The sequence below is a fragment of the Zalophus californianus genome, chromosome 9 (assembly GCF_009762305.2).
Source record: "Zalophus californianus isolate mZalCal1 chromosome 9, mZalCal1.pri.v2, whole genome shotgun sequence".
NCBI classification, from domain to species: Eukaryota; Metazoa; Chordata; class Mammalia; order Carnivora; family Otariidae; genus Zalophus; species Zalophus californianus.
In genome coordinates, this window is record NC_045603.1 from 96,918,900 (window position 1) to 96,932,428 (window position 13,529).

Below are 13,529 nucleotides of genomic sequence, written 5' to 3' on the forward strand. Positions count from 1 at the left end.
TTCATCCCTTCTCTTACCTTCCTTCATTTTCAAGTAAGTTGACCTTGGTGACAAATGACTTTCTCCCAGCAAATACACTGCATACGTAACACACAGTAACACATTAATGTATCGTGCACTCACAATCACAACCACAATTGGTACAACTGGGATTCTCTCTTAGGCTCCACAGACTTGTATACGTTATAGAATAGATGGCTGGACACTGGCCCATTCCCTCAAACAAATCCCAGGTCCTTTCAAGGTTTAATGCTTGCAGAGGAATCTTCCTGCAGGCTCACGAGACCCACACTTGTAATCAACACAGCCAAGCAGCCTGGAACACTCAACCATCTCACCCCCAGATCCTCAGTAGCACGTGATTATGCTAAAAAACAAAACAAAACCAACAACAACCCTGAGAAACACACCAAACTTCTCCAGGTGACTCTCCCTGTGACAGGAAGGTGAGTGGGACTGGGAGAAGTCCTGTATAGGCTGTGACATCCAAAGAAAACTGGAGGAACCACGGCATCACAGGCTGGAGAAGAAATGAGAAGGCCTGAAGGTGGCTAGATGACTTAGAATAAAACAGAGCGCAGCAATCTCCATTAAGGTCGGCCTTTCTGAGTGTACCCCAAACAAGCAAAAGTAACTGTAATTGTATCAGCCTTGCATTCTGTGTCCCCATGGCCCCAATTCAATTCTTTTCATCTTCAACAAAGATCTAGGAGTGGGAATCCCAGAGACACCTCTTCCAGTCAACAAAGCCCCCCAAATGTCCTTCTCGGCAGCAAGTTTTATTCCCAGGGCCCAGCACTGATGCACATCTCACCCTCAGTCACCTTTAGTGCGCTCCAGCCAAGCATTTATAATCTCTGTAAAGGGTAGAGCCTGCAAGGGAGACAAGCCTCCGCCCCCCAGCCACCGGCTTGAAGGATCCCTTGACCTCTCGGAATTTTGTGACCTCAACTCGGCCCCCGCCCTAGGCAACAACTCCCTCCCCGACCCCCGCCCCTTTATAAAACCACAGCCTATACCCTGTCCACTCTGGGTTTTTGGGTTTTTTTTAAGCTCCTCCTCCTTCTCTCTTGTGATAGCCGCGATAGCCTCTTAGTTTCACAGATACAATGCTACCAGAAAAGCCTGGAGGGAGGGCAAATTCACTTCAAGTTTTGTTCTCGCATCAGCTGGGAATTAAGGCAATCTATAAAGAGATGAGACTAAATGCTGTTTATATAAGATAAAGTTGACTGGGTGCTACTCTCTGAGAGTTAAGATTGTTTGAAGGAGTGTAAGCAGAAAGATTCACAATATGAATTTATCAGTTGCTTTTTGATTATAGGCTGGGTCTACAATCTTGAAGGGAAAGGAAGGGCAGTTTGGAGAAGAAAAGCTAGCAAGGGAAGAATTGGGCCAGTTTTTGGCTCTCCTTGTCCTCTGATGAGCACAGTCTCTCCTGGGAGGAAGAAAACCTCAGTATCTGGGAGCCAGACCAACTCTCCTGGGCTGCAGGAAGGAGAGAATCAACTGCTTATGGGATACAATCTCCTTAATATGGCATTCACCCTACCACCTCTTCTGAATCCTACCCATTCTGCAATATTTTGCCTCTAGTCTCAGGTTTATAGCATCTAGAGATGGCACCATGACCAAATTCAGTTAAACAGGTGTTTGCTGCGTGCACACTACATGTCAGTTACTCTCCATGAAGTTGGGGATTCATCAGTAGGTAGGACAAAAAATATCCTGGCTTTTAGGGAATGTATAGCATTTCCCTTCTCATTCTGTTAGGAGTTAGTTGGACAGTTAGGTGGTCAGGGTCCCCAACAAGAAAATACGGGGTCAGGGCAGCTAAAATAAAATTGCACTGACATCCCATTCTGCAGCTTAGACAGGACTAACACTATTTTGCTTTGCAGCCTTTGCAGAAATGACTTCTGCAAAATGTTCTAAAATAAGACAATTAACCACAAAGCACTTGTCCCTATCACGGGCAAGGGACAGTTAAGACATAAGCCCCCAGACATCAAAAAAGACTATCAGCATAGAGACCTTAACCTAATAGGTAGACAGATTTCCTGACCATAGCCCTACCTGGCACGACTCAGCACACCCTAATTGCCTAAGATAATTCCGCAAAAGAGCTTACAAAAACCCCTAAACTTAGACACTCTGGGGGCAACCCATTTAGGGCCCATCCCCCTCCCTCCCCGGGAGGTTTATACTCTTACTCAATAAACGTTTCTTTCCTGCCCACCAGTCTTCATCTTCGAAGCTGCATGACCAAAGACCTCAGGCACTGAGGGGACAAAAATCCTGTAACACTTCTACTTACAAAATCAAAAAGGGACAAGCCCAGCTGATTCTTAACACAACTGGAGAGAATGATCAATAGCCTATTAATTACGGACTGTGAATTTCTTGAAAGAAGTGTGAGATAAGTATTTGATTACTCAGCCTTACAAGAAGATTGAGCAAGATGAGTAGGAAAAACAGGTAAGAAAAATGTGAACTGAGGAAGATGAAGGATAATGAAAGGAGAGAGAGGGAGAAGGCCTCAGGGTGAGAGTAAATGAAGAAAACAATTTAGTTCTGATTAAAGATTTGGAAGTGAGAGATAGTATCAAGGCTTTGCTGGGGGGGCGCGGGAGGTGGCCAGGGTTGGGGGAGTGGAGGCAGGGGGAGGGAATTTCAATGGTCAATTTCCTAACGTCATTAATTTGTAGCCTAGCAACAACTTCACTATGTGGCAAGAGGATGAGCAGCGACCCAGCACAGAAATGGGACCGAATTTTCCTAGTCGATAAACTGGTGGAAGTGCATCTTTATTTGGGTTTTGGTTGCGGGCCTAAAATTCAAACTGATGCTACTAGACCTGAAACAAACCAGATTATGCTGTCTCTCTCACTTTTTAAAAAAAAAAAGGAGGATATTTTCTAAATCTGTTAGTTGAGAGAACCAAGTATGAGTGAAAGGTGACATCCAAGAAAACCTTCCCTGAGGTCACACCTCCCCTCCCCCACCTCATTCCTGTCCTTCCAGGACACACTGAACCTAGAGGCCCCTTAGTTACCACAGCAACTGAATTTAGCGGCCAAAGGACAAAGAATATCCTGTATGGCTGTGAGGTCCAACAGAAATATAATCCAAACTATTTATGTAATATAAAATGTGCTAGTAGCCACATTAAAAATTTTAAAAGAAACAAGAGAGGTTAGTTTAAATAATTATTTGACCCACTAAAGCCCAAATAATATCATTTCAGTATGACATCAATATAACAATTATGACTAAGGTAGTTTATTCCCCCCCACTAAGTCTTTGAAATTCAGTGTATATTTCACATTTATTAACACATCTCCATTTTTAGACTCTAAGTTTTCTACAGTTCAATATGGCATCTATCAAAACAACAAAGTTGTGTTTGATGGGAAAATATTTTAAATTGCTCTGATTTTAAATTAATAAAAACCAACAATTCAGTTTCTCCGTTGTACTAACAACATGTAAGTACGCAACAGCCACATGAACTTCGTGGCTGGACCTTGCTTAGAGTAAGAAGACCATGATGCTCTGTTTTCCTCCGGTCTTTTCTAGGTCCTTTCTTATCTTTGCTTTTATTTTTGACTTGTCTCACAGTGTCACTCCTGGCTCTAAATACTTTATCTTTTCTTCCTCCCTCTTCCTAGGTTTAGTAGAATTAGTCTTTATGGTTTGCAAGAGCAAATTACACGAGTAAAAGTACAAAGTTGGTCTGTACTCCCCCTTCATTTGCTCGGAGCAGGCTCCAGTGTAATTCCAGAACACAGTATCTGCCCCAGGAATTATTTGCCCAATGGTTAATGAAAGAATACATGTAATTGTGAAGACGCAGAATTTATGTGTCCCAAATTAATTTGTGTAAAACAGCTATGGAGAAAGACAACCCTGAAGGTTAAGGTTTAGATGTGTGAATTCTGTCGAATATTTTCTTCTTTAAAAAAAAATTTTTTTTTTTAAATTTTATTTATTTTTCTGAGAGAGAGAGAATGAGAGATAGAGAGCACGAGAGGGAAGAGGGTCAGAGGGAGAAGCCGACTCCCCCCGAGCAGGGAGCCCGATGCGGGACTCGATCCCGGGACTCCAGGATCATGACCTGAGCTGAAGGCAGTCGCTCAACCAACTGAGCCACCCAGGCGCCCTCGGATATTTTCTTCCTGGTGAAAAAGGAGGGAGGGCGAAAGGGAGACAGATCTGAAATATATTTTGTCTGGCCAACTCAGCCTGAGGAAATTACCTTTCAAAAAGTTAAGCAAGTTAATAGGGACAGTAGTCTACTTCTAGCAATATATGTACTTTTAAAGGTTACAACTGGAATTCAACTTTGAATCTCAAGGATCTAAAAGCATGCTGAATGTGGTGTGATAAATCCTTCTTGAGTAAGAGGGATCTGATAAAGTGCTGACCAGAAACCAGTCAGTGTTGGGCTTTATCCCCAGAGTAAGAGATGCCCAAGTTAAGCAATCCTTACCCCGGGCAATACATAACAGTTGTGCAATACAACTGATGTTTTAGGGAGATCAGTTGGTTGATTGGGGTCTTCGAGGCACTTTGACTTTGAGAGCAGGTCTCACTAGAATCCCGGCTCCAGTCAGCCTGGGATTACAACTCTGCTGATTAATCTGGTGATTATGCTACGGGAAGGCCAGCAAGGTAAAGGTCCTACAACATGGGGGTCCTGTATCATTTGAGTCCGGTGAGGTGTTCTTCCATCTTTACTGAAAACAAAAGAAGAAATGTGGTGGATACATTCAAAAATGGAATAGATTGGGAAGAAATGTTATGAAATTCCCACCTAATAGTTTAATGTAGGTTTGCTAAGAAGAAAAGTCATGAATGAATAATGGTCTGAAATCTCTTAGGTCCAAACACAGGTATCTGGAGACCATACATCTCAATCCTAGCTTCTTTTATTTTAAAGATTTTATTTATTTATTTGAGAGAGAGAGAATGAGAGATAGAGAGCACGAGAGGGAAGAGGGTCAGAGGGAGTAGCAGACTCCCTGCTGAGCAGGGAGCCCGATGCGGGACTCGATGCGGGACTCGATCCTGGGACTCCAGGATCATGACCTGAGCCGAAGGCAGTCGCTTAACCAACTGAGCCACCCAGGCGCCCTTTCATAGAACACTGTAATGGCATTTCAAGGCACACACAAAAAAGCTCATGCCTACTTTAAAAACTGCCAGAGTTAATTCTACTCTTTGCTCGCATTTGTAATTTTTCTCATAAAGAACAACTTTTGTTGCATGTTATTTACTAATCTTCCTCTACTGGGTTCGGTGTAGTCAAAATTCATCTTGAATGTGAAAACAGCAGGGTAAAGAAAGAAAAAAATTTGAGAAATGTTTATTTTCCTGTCTAAATTGGGTTTCAACAGTTCATCACTCCAGTTGATCCTGAAGCTCTCAGACCCGTATCACTTTCTAAGGGGCTCTGCCCTCCTCCAATTTCCTTCAAAAATCAATCTATCACGTACCAGTGCTAGATGAATTACACTACATCAAAATCACTATCATATCATTCTCCTACTCATATATCTTCAATGGTTATTTTTAAAAAATATTTTATTTATTTATTTGGCAAAGAGAGACACAGTGAGAGAGGGAACACAAGCAGAGACAGAGGGAGAGGGAGAAGCAGACTCCCCACTGAGCAGGGAGCCCAATGCAGGCCTCGATCCCAGGACACTGGGATCATGACCTGAGCCGAAGCCAGATGCTTAACGACTGAGCCACCCAGGCGCCCCTTCAATGGTTATTGAATAAAGTCTACCTCAGTGCCGTCCAACAGAAACAATGTGAGCCACATCAGAAATTTAAAATTTTCTAGTAGTCACATTTTAACAGAGTGAAAAGAAAGGAGTTCATTTCAATATTATATTTTATTTAAACTAATATATACCAAATATTGTCCTTTCAACCTGTACATAATATAAAAGTTATTAATGAGAGATTTCTCTCTCTCTCTTTTTTTTTTTTTTGGTACTAGATCTTAAAAATTCCATCTGTATTTTATACTTACAGCACCTCTTAACTGGGACACTAAATTTTCAATATTTAAGGTGAAATGTAGTCTGATTAAAACAACGAAGTTGTGTTTAACAAAAACACTTTATAGTACTTCTAATTTTTTTACACTGCTTCAATTTTTTTTTTTTTTAAAGATTTTATTTATTTATTCATGAGAGACAGAGAGAGAGAGAGAGAGAGGCAGAGGGAGAAGCAGGCTCCCAAGGAGCAGGGAGCCCGATGCGGGACTCGATCCCAGGACCCTGGGATCATGACCTGAGCCGAAGGCAGACGCTTAACCATCTGAGCCACCCAGGCGCCCGCTTCAATTTTTTTTAAATCACTCATTTTTCTTCTCTTTCCTCCTTCCTTTTCTTTCTTTCCTTTCCTCCTTCCCCCACGTCCTCCCTCCCTCCCTCTTTCCCTTCCTTCCTCTCTCTCTCTCTCTCCCTCTCTTCCTTCTGTCCTTCTTTCTTCTTCTTTATGTAAGCTCTATGCCCAACACGGGACTCGAATTTAAAACCCCACGATCAACAGTCGCATGCTCTACCGACGGAGCCAGCCAGGTGCCCCAACACTGCTTCAATTTTTAAAGTAAATGGATTAAAATAAACTAAATGAATTAAAATGGGATGCAATTTATAATTAAACTCCTCAGTCACACTAGTCACATTTTAGGTATATCTCTCTCCTTTGTCCAAGCCGAACTAAAGCAATTGTCAGTGTTCAAACACTGTGCTCAAACAGCCCTATGTACCTCTACATCTGTACCCTTTATTTTTTTTTAAATTTTTTTAAATGTTTTATTTATTTATTCATGAGAGTCAGAGAGAGAGAGAGAGAGAGAAGCAGAGGGAGAAGCAGGCTCACCACAGAGCAGGGAGCCCGATGCGGGACTCGATCCCAGGACCCCGGGATCATGACCTGAGCCAAAGGCAGATGCTTAACCATCTGAGCCACCCAGGTACCCTTTATTATATCCTTTATAATAAACTCAGAAATGTGAGTAGTGTTTCTTTGAGTTCTGTCAGCTGCACTAGCAAATTCATCAAACCCCAGGACGGGGTTGTTGGAACCTCTAATCTCCAGTGGTTGATAACCTGGGCTTGCCACTGGCCGCTGAAGTGGTGGGAGAGGGAGGCAGTCTTGTGGGGCTGGGCCCTTAACCTGAGACACCTGACGCTATCTCAGGGTAGATAGAATTGAGTTGAATTGAGAGGGTATTCGGTTATCACCAGCTGAGAATTGAAAAATTGCTTGGTGGTGTGAAAAAAGACACACTGAAGGCTGCCATAACAATACACCACAGAGTGGATGGCTTAAACAACAGAAATTTATTTTCTTAACAATGCTGGAGTCTGGGCATCCAAGATCAATGGTCTTTTTCTCTGTGTGCCTGAATCCCTGGTGTCTCTTGAATAAGGACACCAGTAGGATTGGATTAGGGCCCACCTAAAGGCCTCATTTTAACTTCATCACTTCTTTAAAGGCCCTGTCTCCTAATACAATCACATTCTGAGGAACTGGCGATTAAGCCTCCCATAGGTATTTGGGGGAACACAAGTCAGCCCATAATACCATGTTATTAAAGACTCATTCTTTTGTACTCTTTCATCATGGATATCCTTCCCAACGACTAACTCCTAGTCATACATACAATAACCAGTATCTCTTCCTGTTTGTGAAACATTCCCAGATAAACCTAAGAAGGTATGGTTTCCTTTGGGCCACACTGTATCTCAAACATACCTATATTATAGATACTTACTAAATCCCATCGCAATTATTTGTTTTGTTTTTAAGATTATTTATTTATTTATTTGACACACACACACAGAGAGATCGGACAAGTAGGCAGAGCAGAGGGCAGAGGGAGAGGGAGAAGCAGGCTTCCCGCTGAGCAGGGAGACCGATGCGGGGCTCGATTCGAGGACGCTGGGTTCATGACCTGAGCCAAAGGCAGACGCCTAATGACTGAGCCACCGAGGTGCCCCAATAGCAATTATTTGTTAACATATTTGCCTACCTTTCTAAATTCTGAGTACTCTGAGGGCAGAGATTTTATGATATCCACAGCGCCCAACAAATGGGTGAACAAAAAATGTTGGTTAAATTAGCGGAATAAGGGCGCCTGGGTGGCTCAGTTGGTTAAGGGACTGCCTTCGGCTCAGGTCATGATCCTGGTGTCCTGGGATAGAGTCCCACATCGGGCTCCCTGTTCCGTGGGGAGTCTGCTTCTCCCTCTGACCCTCCCCCTGCTTGTACTCTGTCACATAAATAAAATCGTAAAAAAAAAATTTTTTTTTAAAGATTTTATTTATTTATTTGAGAGAGAGAGAATGAGAGATAGAGAGCACGAGAGGGAAGAGGGTCAGAGGGAGAAGCAGACTCCCCGCCAAGCAGGGACCCCGATGCGGGACTCGATCCCGGGACTCCAGGATCATGACCTGAGCCGAAGGCAGTCGCTTAACCAACTGAGCCACCCAGGCGCCCCTAAAAAAAATTTTAAATTAAATTAAAATTTCTGCTCTGCAAAAGACACTTTCAAGAGAATAAAAGGAGAAACCACAGACTGGAAGAAAATATCGGATAAAGGACCATTATCCAAAATATACAAAGAGCTGGTAAAATTGAACAATAAGAAAAAAAAGAACCTGATTAAAAAATAGGCCAAGGACCTCAGCAGAAACACTGCCCCAAATAAGATATACAGGTGAGAAATAAGCATAGGAAAAGTTGCTCCACATCAAATGTCAAAAGAGAAATGAAAATTAAAACAACAACATGGGGCACCTGGGTGGCTCAGTTGGTTGAGGACCTACCTTCGGCTCAGATGATGATCTTGGGGTGCTGATTTTGAGCCCCGCATCTGGCGGGCGTCTGCTTCTCCTTCCCTCTCTGCTCCTCCCCCTCTTGGGAACTCACTCTGGCTCTCTCTCAAAATCGTTAAAAAACAAAAAAGAACGAGATACCACTTCACACCTATTAGAATGGCCAACATCTGGAACACTGACAATACTAAATGCTGATGAGGATGTGGTGCCACAAGAAATCTCATACATTGCTAGTGGGATTGCAAAAATGGTACAGCCACTTTGGAAGACAGTTTGGCGGTTTCTTATGAAAATAAACATACACTTACCATACAATCCAGCAATCCCGGTCCTTGGTATTTTCTCAAAGGAGTTGAAAATGTATGTCCACACAAAAACTTGCATACAGATATTTATACGTTTATTCGTAATTTCCAAAACTTGGAAGTAACCAAGATACCTTTGAATAAGGGAATGTATACACAAACTGTGGTACAATCAAACAATGCAATAGTATTCAGTGTTAAAAAGAAATGAGCTATTGAGCTATGAAAAGACATGGAGCACCCTTAAATGCATATTACTATGTGACAGAAACCAATCTGAAAAGACTACATACTGTATGGTTCCAACTATGTCACATTCTGCAAAAGGCAAAACTATGGAGATAGTACAAAGATCACTGGTTGCCAGGGACTTGGGGTGGGGAGGGAGGAGAGATTAATAGGTAGAGCACACAGGATTATTAGGGCAATGCAACTATTCCATATGATGCTGAAATGATGGATACATGTCCTTATACATGTGTCCAAATCCATTAAATGTACAAAGCCAAGAGTGAATCCTACTGTAAAAGTACAGACTTTGGGTGATTATGATGTGTCAATGTACCTTCATCAATTGTAACAAGAGTGCCACTCTAGTGGGAGATGTTTATAATGGGGAATGCTATGCATGTGTGGGGGCAACAGGTATATGGGAAATCTCTGTACCTTCCTCCTAATTTTGCTGTGAACCAAAACTATTCTAAAAAAAATAAAATGGGGGCGCCTGGGTGGCTCAGTTGGTTAAGCGACTGCCTTCGGCTCAGGTCATGATCCTGGAGTCCCTGGATCGAGTCCCGCATCAGTCTCCCTGCTCAGCAGGGAGTCTGCTTCTCCCTCTGACCCTCCCCATCTCATGTGCTTTCTCTCTCTCTCATTCTCTCTCTCTGTCAAATAAATAAAATCTTTAAAAAAATAAAAATAAATAAAAATAAATAAAAAAAAAAATCGGGTGCTAGGGTGGCTCAGTTGGTTAAGCGACTGCCTTCAGCTCAGGTCATGATCTGGAGTCCGGGGATAGAGTCCCACATCGGGCTTCTGGCTCAGCAGGAAGTCAGCTTCTCCCTCCGACCTTCTCCCCTCTCATTCTGTTTCTCTCTCTCTCTCTCTCTTTCTCAAATAAATAAATAAATAAAATCTAAAAAAAAAATATATATAAAAATAAAAAAGAAAGAAAAGATGAACAATTTCCTACACAATCTTATCCAATCTTTTTTTTTTAAAGTCTTTATGTTTTATTTATTTATTTATTTATTTTTAAAAGACTTATTTATTTATTTCACAGAGAGGGACACAGTGAGATAGGGAGGACAAGCAGGGGGAGTGGGAGAAGCAGGCTTCCCTTGGAGCAGGGAGCCCAACGTGGGGCTCGATCCCAGGACTCTGGGATCATGACCCAAGCCAAAGGCAGCCGCCTAACGACTGAGCCTCCCAGGTGCCCCCAATCTTATCCAATCTTCAAAGCAGAGGCTGTGCTCATTTCATTTCTGTGTCTCTTCCTCCAACATCATTTCCATCATCCTATCAATACTTGGTACAGTAGATATTTGATAAATATTGGGGGGGAATTAAATAGTTTCATTTTGGAGGCAGACAGTTCTCTATGGGAGAGAATATGTTGACTGAACATAAACTCTTCACTCTTATTGGTAAACCAGAATGACAATTAAAATTTTATAATCTATCTCTTTTCAGTTTCACTAGCACAACTTGCGTTTAAGCCCTGCCTAATCAGTCAACTAGGCTTGTTCCTTCTTACCTCTTTAATGATTAAGTGATTAATTTTTTTTCAAGATTAAAAAAAAATTATTTATTTATTTTAGAGAGGTCGCGGTAGGGTGGGGGTGGGGGGAAGGGGGAAAGAGTCTTAAGCAGGCTGCATGCTGAGCGTGGAGCATGACTCCGGGCTCGATCTCACCACCCTGAGATCACGACCTGAACTGAAACCAAGAGGCAGAGGCTCAACTGACCTGCTACCCAGGCGTCCCTCAAATGATTATTTTCTATTGAACAATTAATCAGTTGATAAGAATGTCCCATGAAAAAACAGTGAACACCAATACCTCTAAACTTCTTTGAATATAAACTTTTATTTGGTACTCATTACCTTAAAAACTTCACTTCATGCTTTTAAGTCTGCTTGCCAATACCAAGTAATTATTACTATTATTTTTTTTCTAGGATTTTACTTATTTGACAGAGAGAGATAGCGAGAGTTGAAACACGAGCAGGGGGAGTGGGAGAGGGAGAAGCAGGCCTCCCGCTGAGCTGGGAGCCCAATGCGGGGCTCGATCCGGGGACCCCAGGATCATGACCTGAGCCGAAGGCAGACGCTTAACGACTAAGCCACCCAGGCGCCCCTAATTATTATTTTTTTGAATCAAGTATTTTTTAATACTCGGCAGAGATTAAATTGATTTTACCATGCCAAAACATCATATATATTATGCTTATTGTTAGTAATCAGTAATAATATTGATAGAATATGCTCAAAACAATAACTAGATAGATAAGAAGGTCACTATAGTTGACAAAGGAAGATCTGAAGAAAAAGGAAGAACCAGGTTACTAAGAGAAGGAAGTGAGTATCTATGTCACAATTCAAACTAAAAAATACCACTACCTTATACAATAGCTACCCACAAGTAGCCCCATACTCTGCCCTCCCCCATACGCCAACCAAATTCTGAAAGATAAGCAACACAGAATAAAAATATCTGGGTTTCTATTTACAGACACTCTCTAGTGTTTTCTTACCTGGTCTTTCAGGATTAGAGAAGCAAGTGATACTCTTTCCTTGCAGAGCATCTTAGCGCTTCCCTGAAATGATCTTTTTAAAAGATTTTATTCATGTGACAGAGAGAGACAGCGAGAGAGGGATCACAAGAAGGGGGAGTGGGAGAGGGAGAAGCAGGCTTCCCGCTGAGCAGGGAGCCCGATGCGGGACTCGATCCCAGGACCCTGGGATCCTGACCTGAGCCTAAGGCAGCTGTGTAACAACTGAGCCACCCAGGCGCCCCCCCCGAAATGATCATTTACCACTAAAGCTGAAGCTACTTCTCTGACACCTCCCCTTGCTGATTACAGCTGCCTTGGGTGGGGCATAAATAGTCTCCTCACTCATTATACACCCTTCTCAACACCCAGCAGAGACTTGGCAGTTATTACATTTTCTACTTCCTCTTATTATCAACACTGGGAAGAACAGGTAGGAGAGAGAGCATAACTACAGTTTAGTGTAATTGACTAAGCAGAGGATTGGAAGTCAAAAGAACAGAATCTGAGTTCCAGCTCTGGAACATGAACTAGAATTTAGACATTTGAACAGGTCATTTAACTTTTCTAGGTCTCAACTTCAGTATTTTAGTTGGAGGCTATAATACTCAGTTCATGGAATTATTGGGAGAAATGAGATAATGTAAAAAAAAGAAAGAAAGAAAAGGAGAAAAAGAAAAAAACTGATAAACTCTAAAGGCCTGGCAAATACATACATTTGTTCATTTAGTCAGTCAATTTGTTACCCATTATACGCTAGGTGCAGCTCTAGGCAGGTAATACAAATGTCACTAAAAACAAGTGATGCTCATGGTCCCTACCCTAACCTTAAATTTTATTATGTTTTTATTTTTTTTTTAAGATTTTATTTATTTATTTGACAGAGAGAGACACAGCGAGAGAGGGAACACAAGCAGGGGGAGTGGGAGAGGGAGAAGCAGGCTTCCCACAGAGCAGGGAGCCCGATGTGTGGCTCCATCCCAGGACCCTGGGATCATGACCTGAGCCGAAGGCAGATACTTAACGACTGAGACACCCAGGCATCCCCCTAACCTTAAATTTTAATATGGAAAGGATATGTGATGGTTTTGTTATTTTTTTAAGATTTTATTTTCAAGAAATCTCTACACCCAACATGGGGCTCAAACTCACAACCCTGAGATCAAGAATTTTATGCTCTACCGACTGAGTCAGCCAGGTGCCCTGTGTTGATTAATTTTATATGTCAACATGGCTGAGCCACAGTGTCTAGATAGTTGGTCAAATATTATTCTAGATGTTTCTGTGGGGGGTGTTTTCAAGTGAGATTTACATTTAAACTGAGGGAATTTGAATAAAGCAGATTGCCCTCCATCATGTTGGTGGACCTCATTCAATCTGTTGAAGGCCTGAATAAAACAAACACTAACCTCCACTGCCCCACCACCTTCAAGCAAGAAAGAATTCTGCAAGAGATGGCCTTTACAGAGTTTCTAGCCTGCTGGCCCACCCTGCGTGGATTTGCCAGCCTCACTAATTATGTAAGCAAATTCCTTAAAACAAAAATCTTTCTCCATATACGCACATCCTATTCGTTCTGTTTCTCTGG

At 42.1% G+C, this 13,529-nt stretch overlaps 1 protein-coding gene across 6 annotated transcripts in view; it reads right to left on the bottom strand.

Moving 5' to 3' along the window:
* LOC113922270 (solute carrier family 2, facilitated glucose transporter member 3-like) overlaps window positions 1-13,529 on the bottom strand; it is a 67,834-nt gene that overhangs the window by 13,773 nt on the left and 40,532 nt on the right. The window contains exon 1 of one of the 6 annotated variants that reach the window (XM_035721934.1): window positions 124-230. The exons of the other annotated variants lie outside the window; for them this stretch is intronic. The gene's annotated coding sequence lies outside the window, so the exon portion shown is untranslated. Of the gene's footprint in view, window positions 1-123; window positions 231-13,529 lie in introns of those variants that run through there. 6 annotated transcript variants of the gene reach the window in all.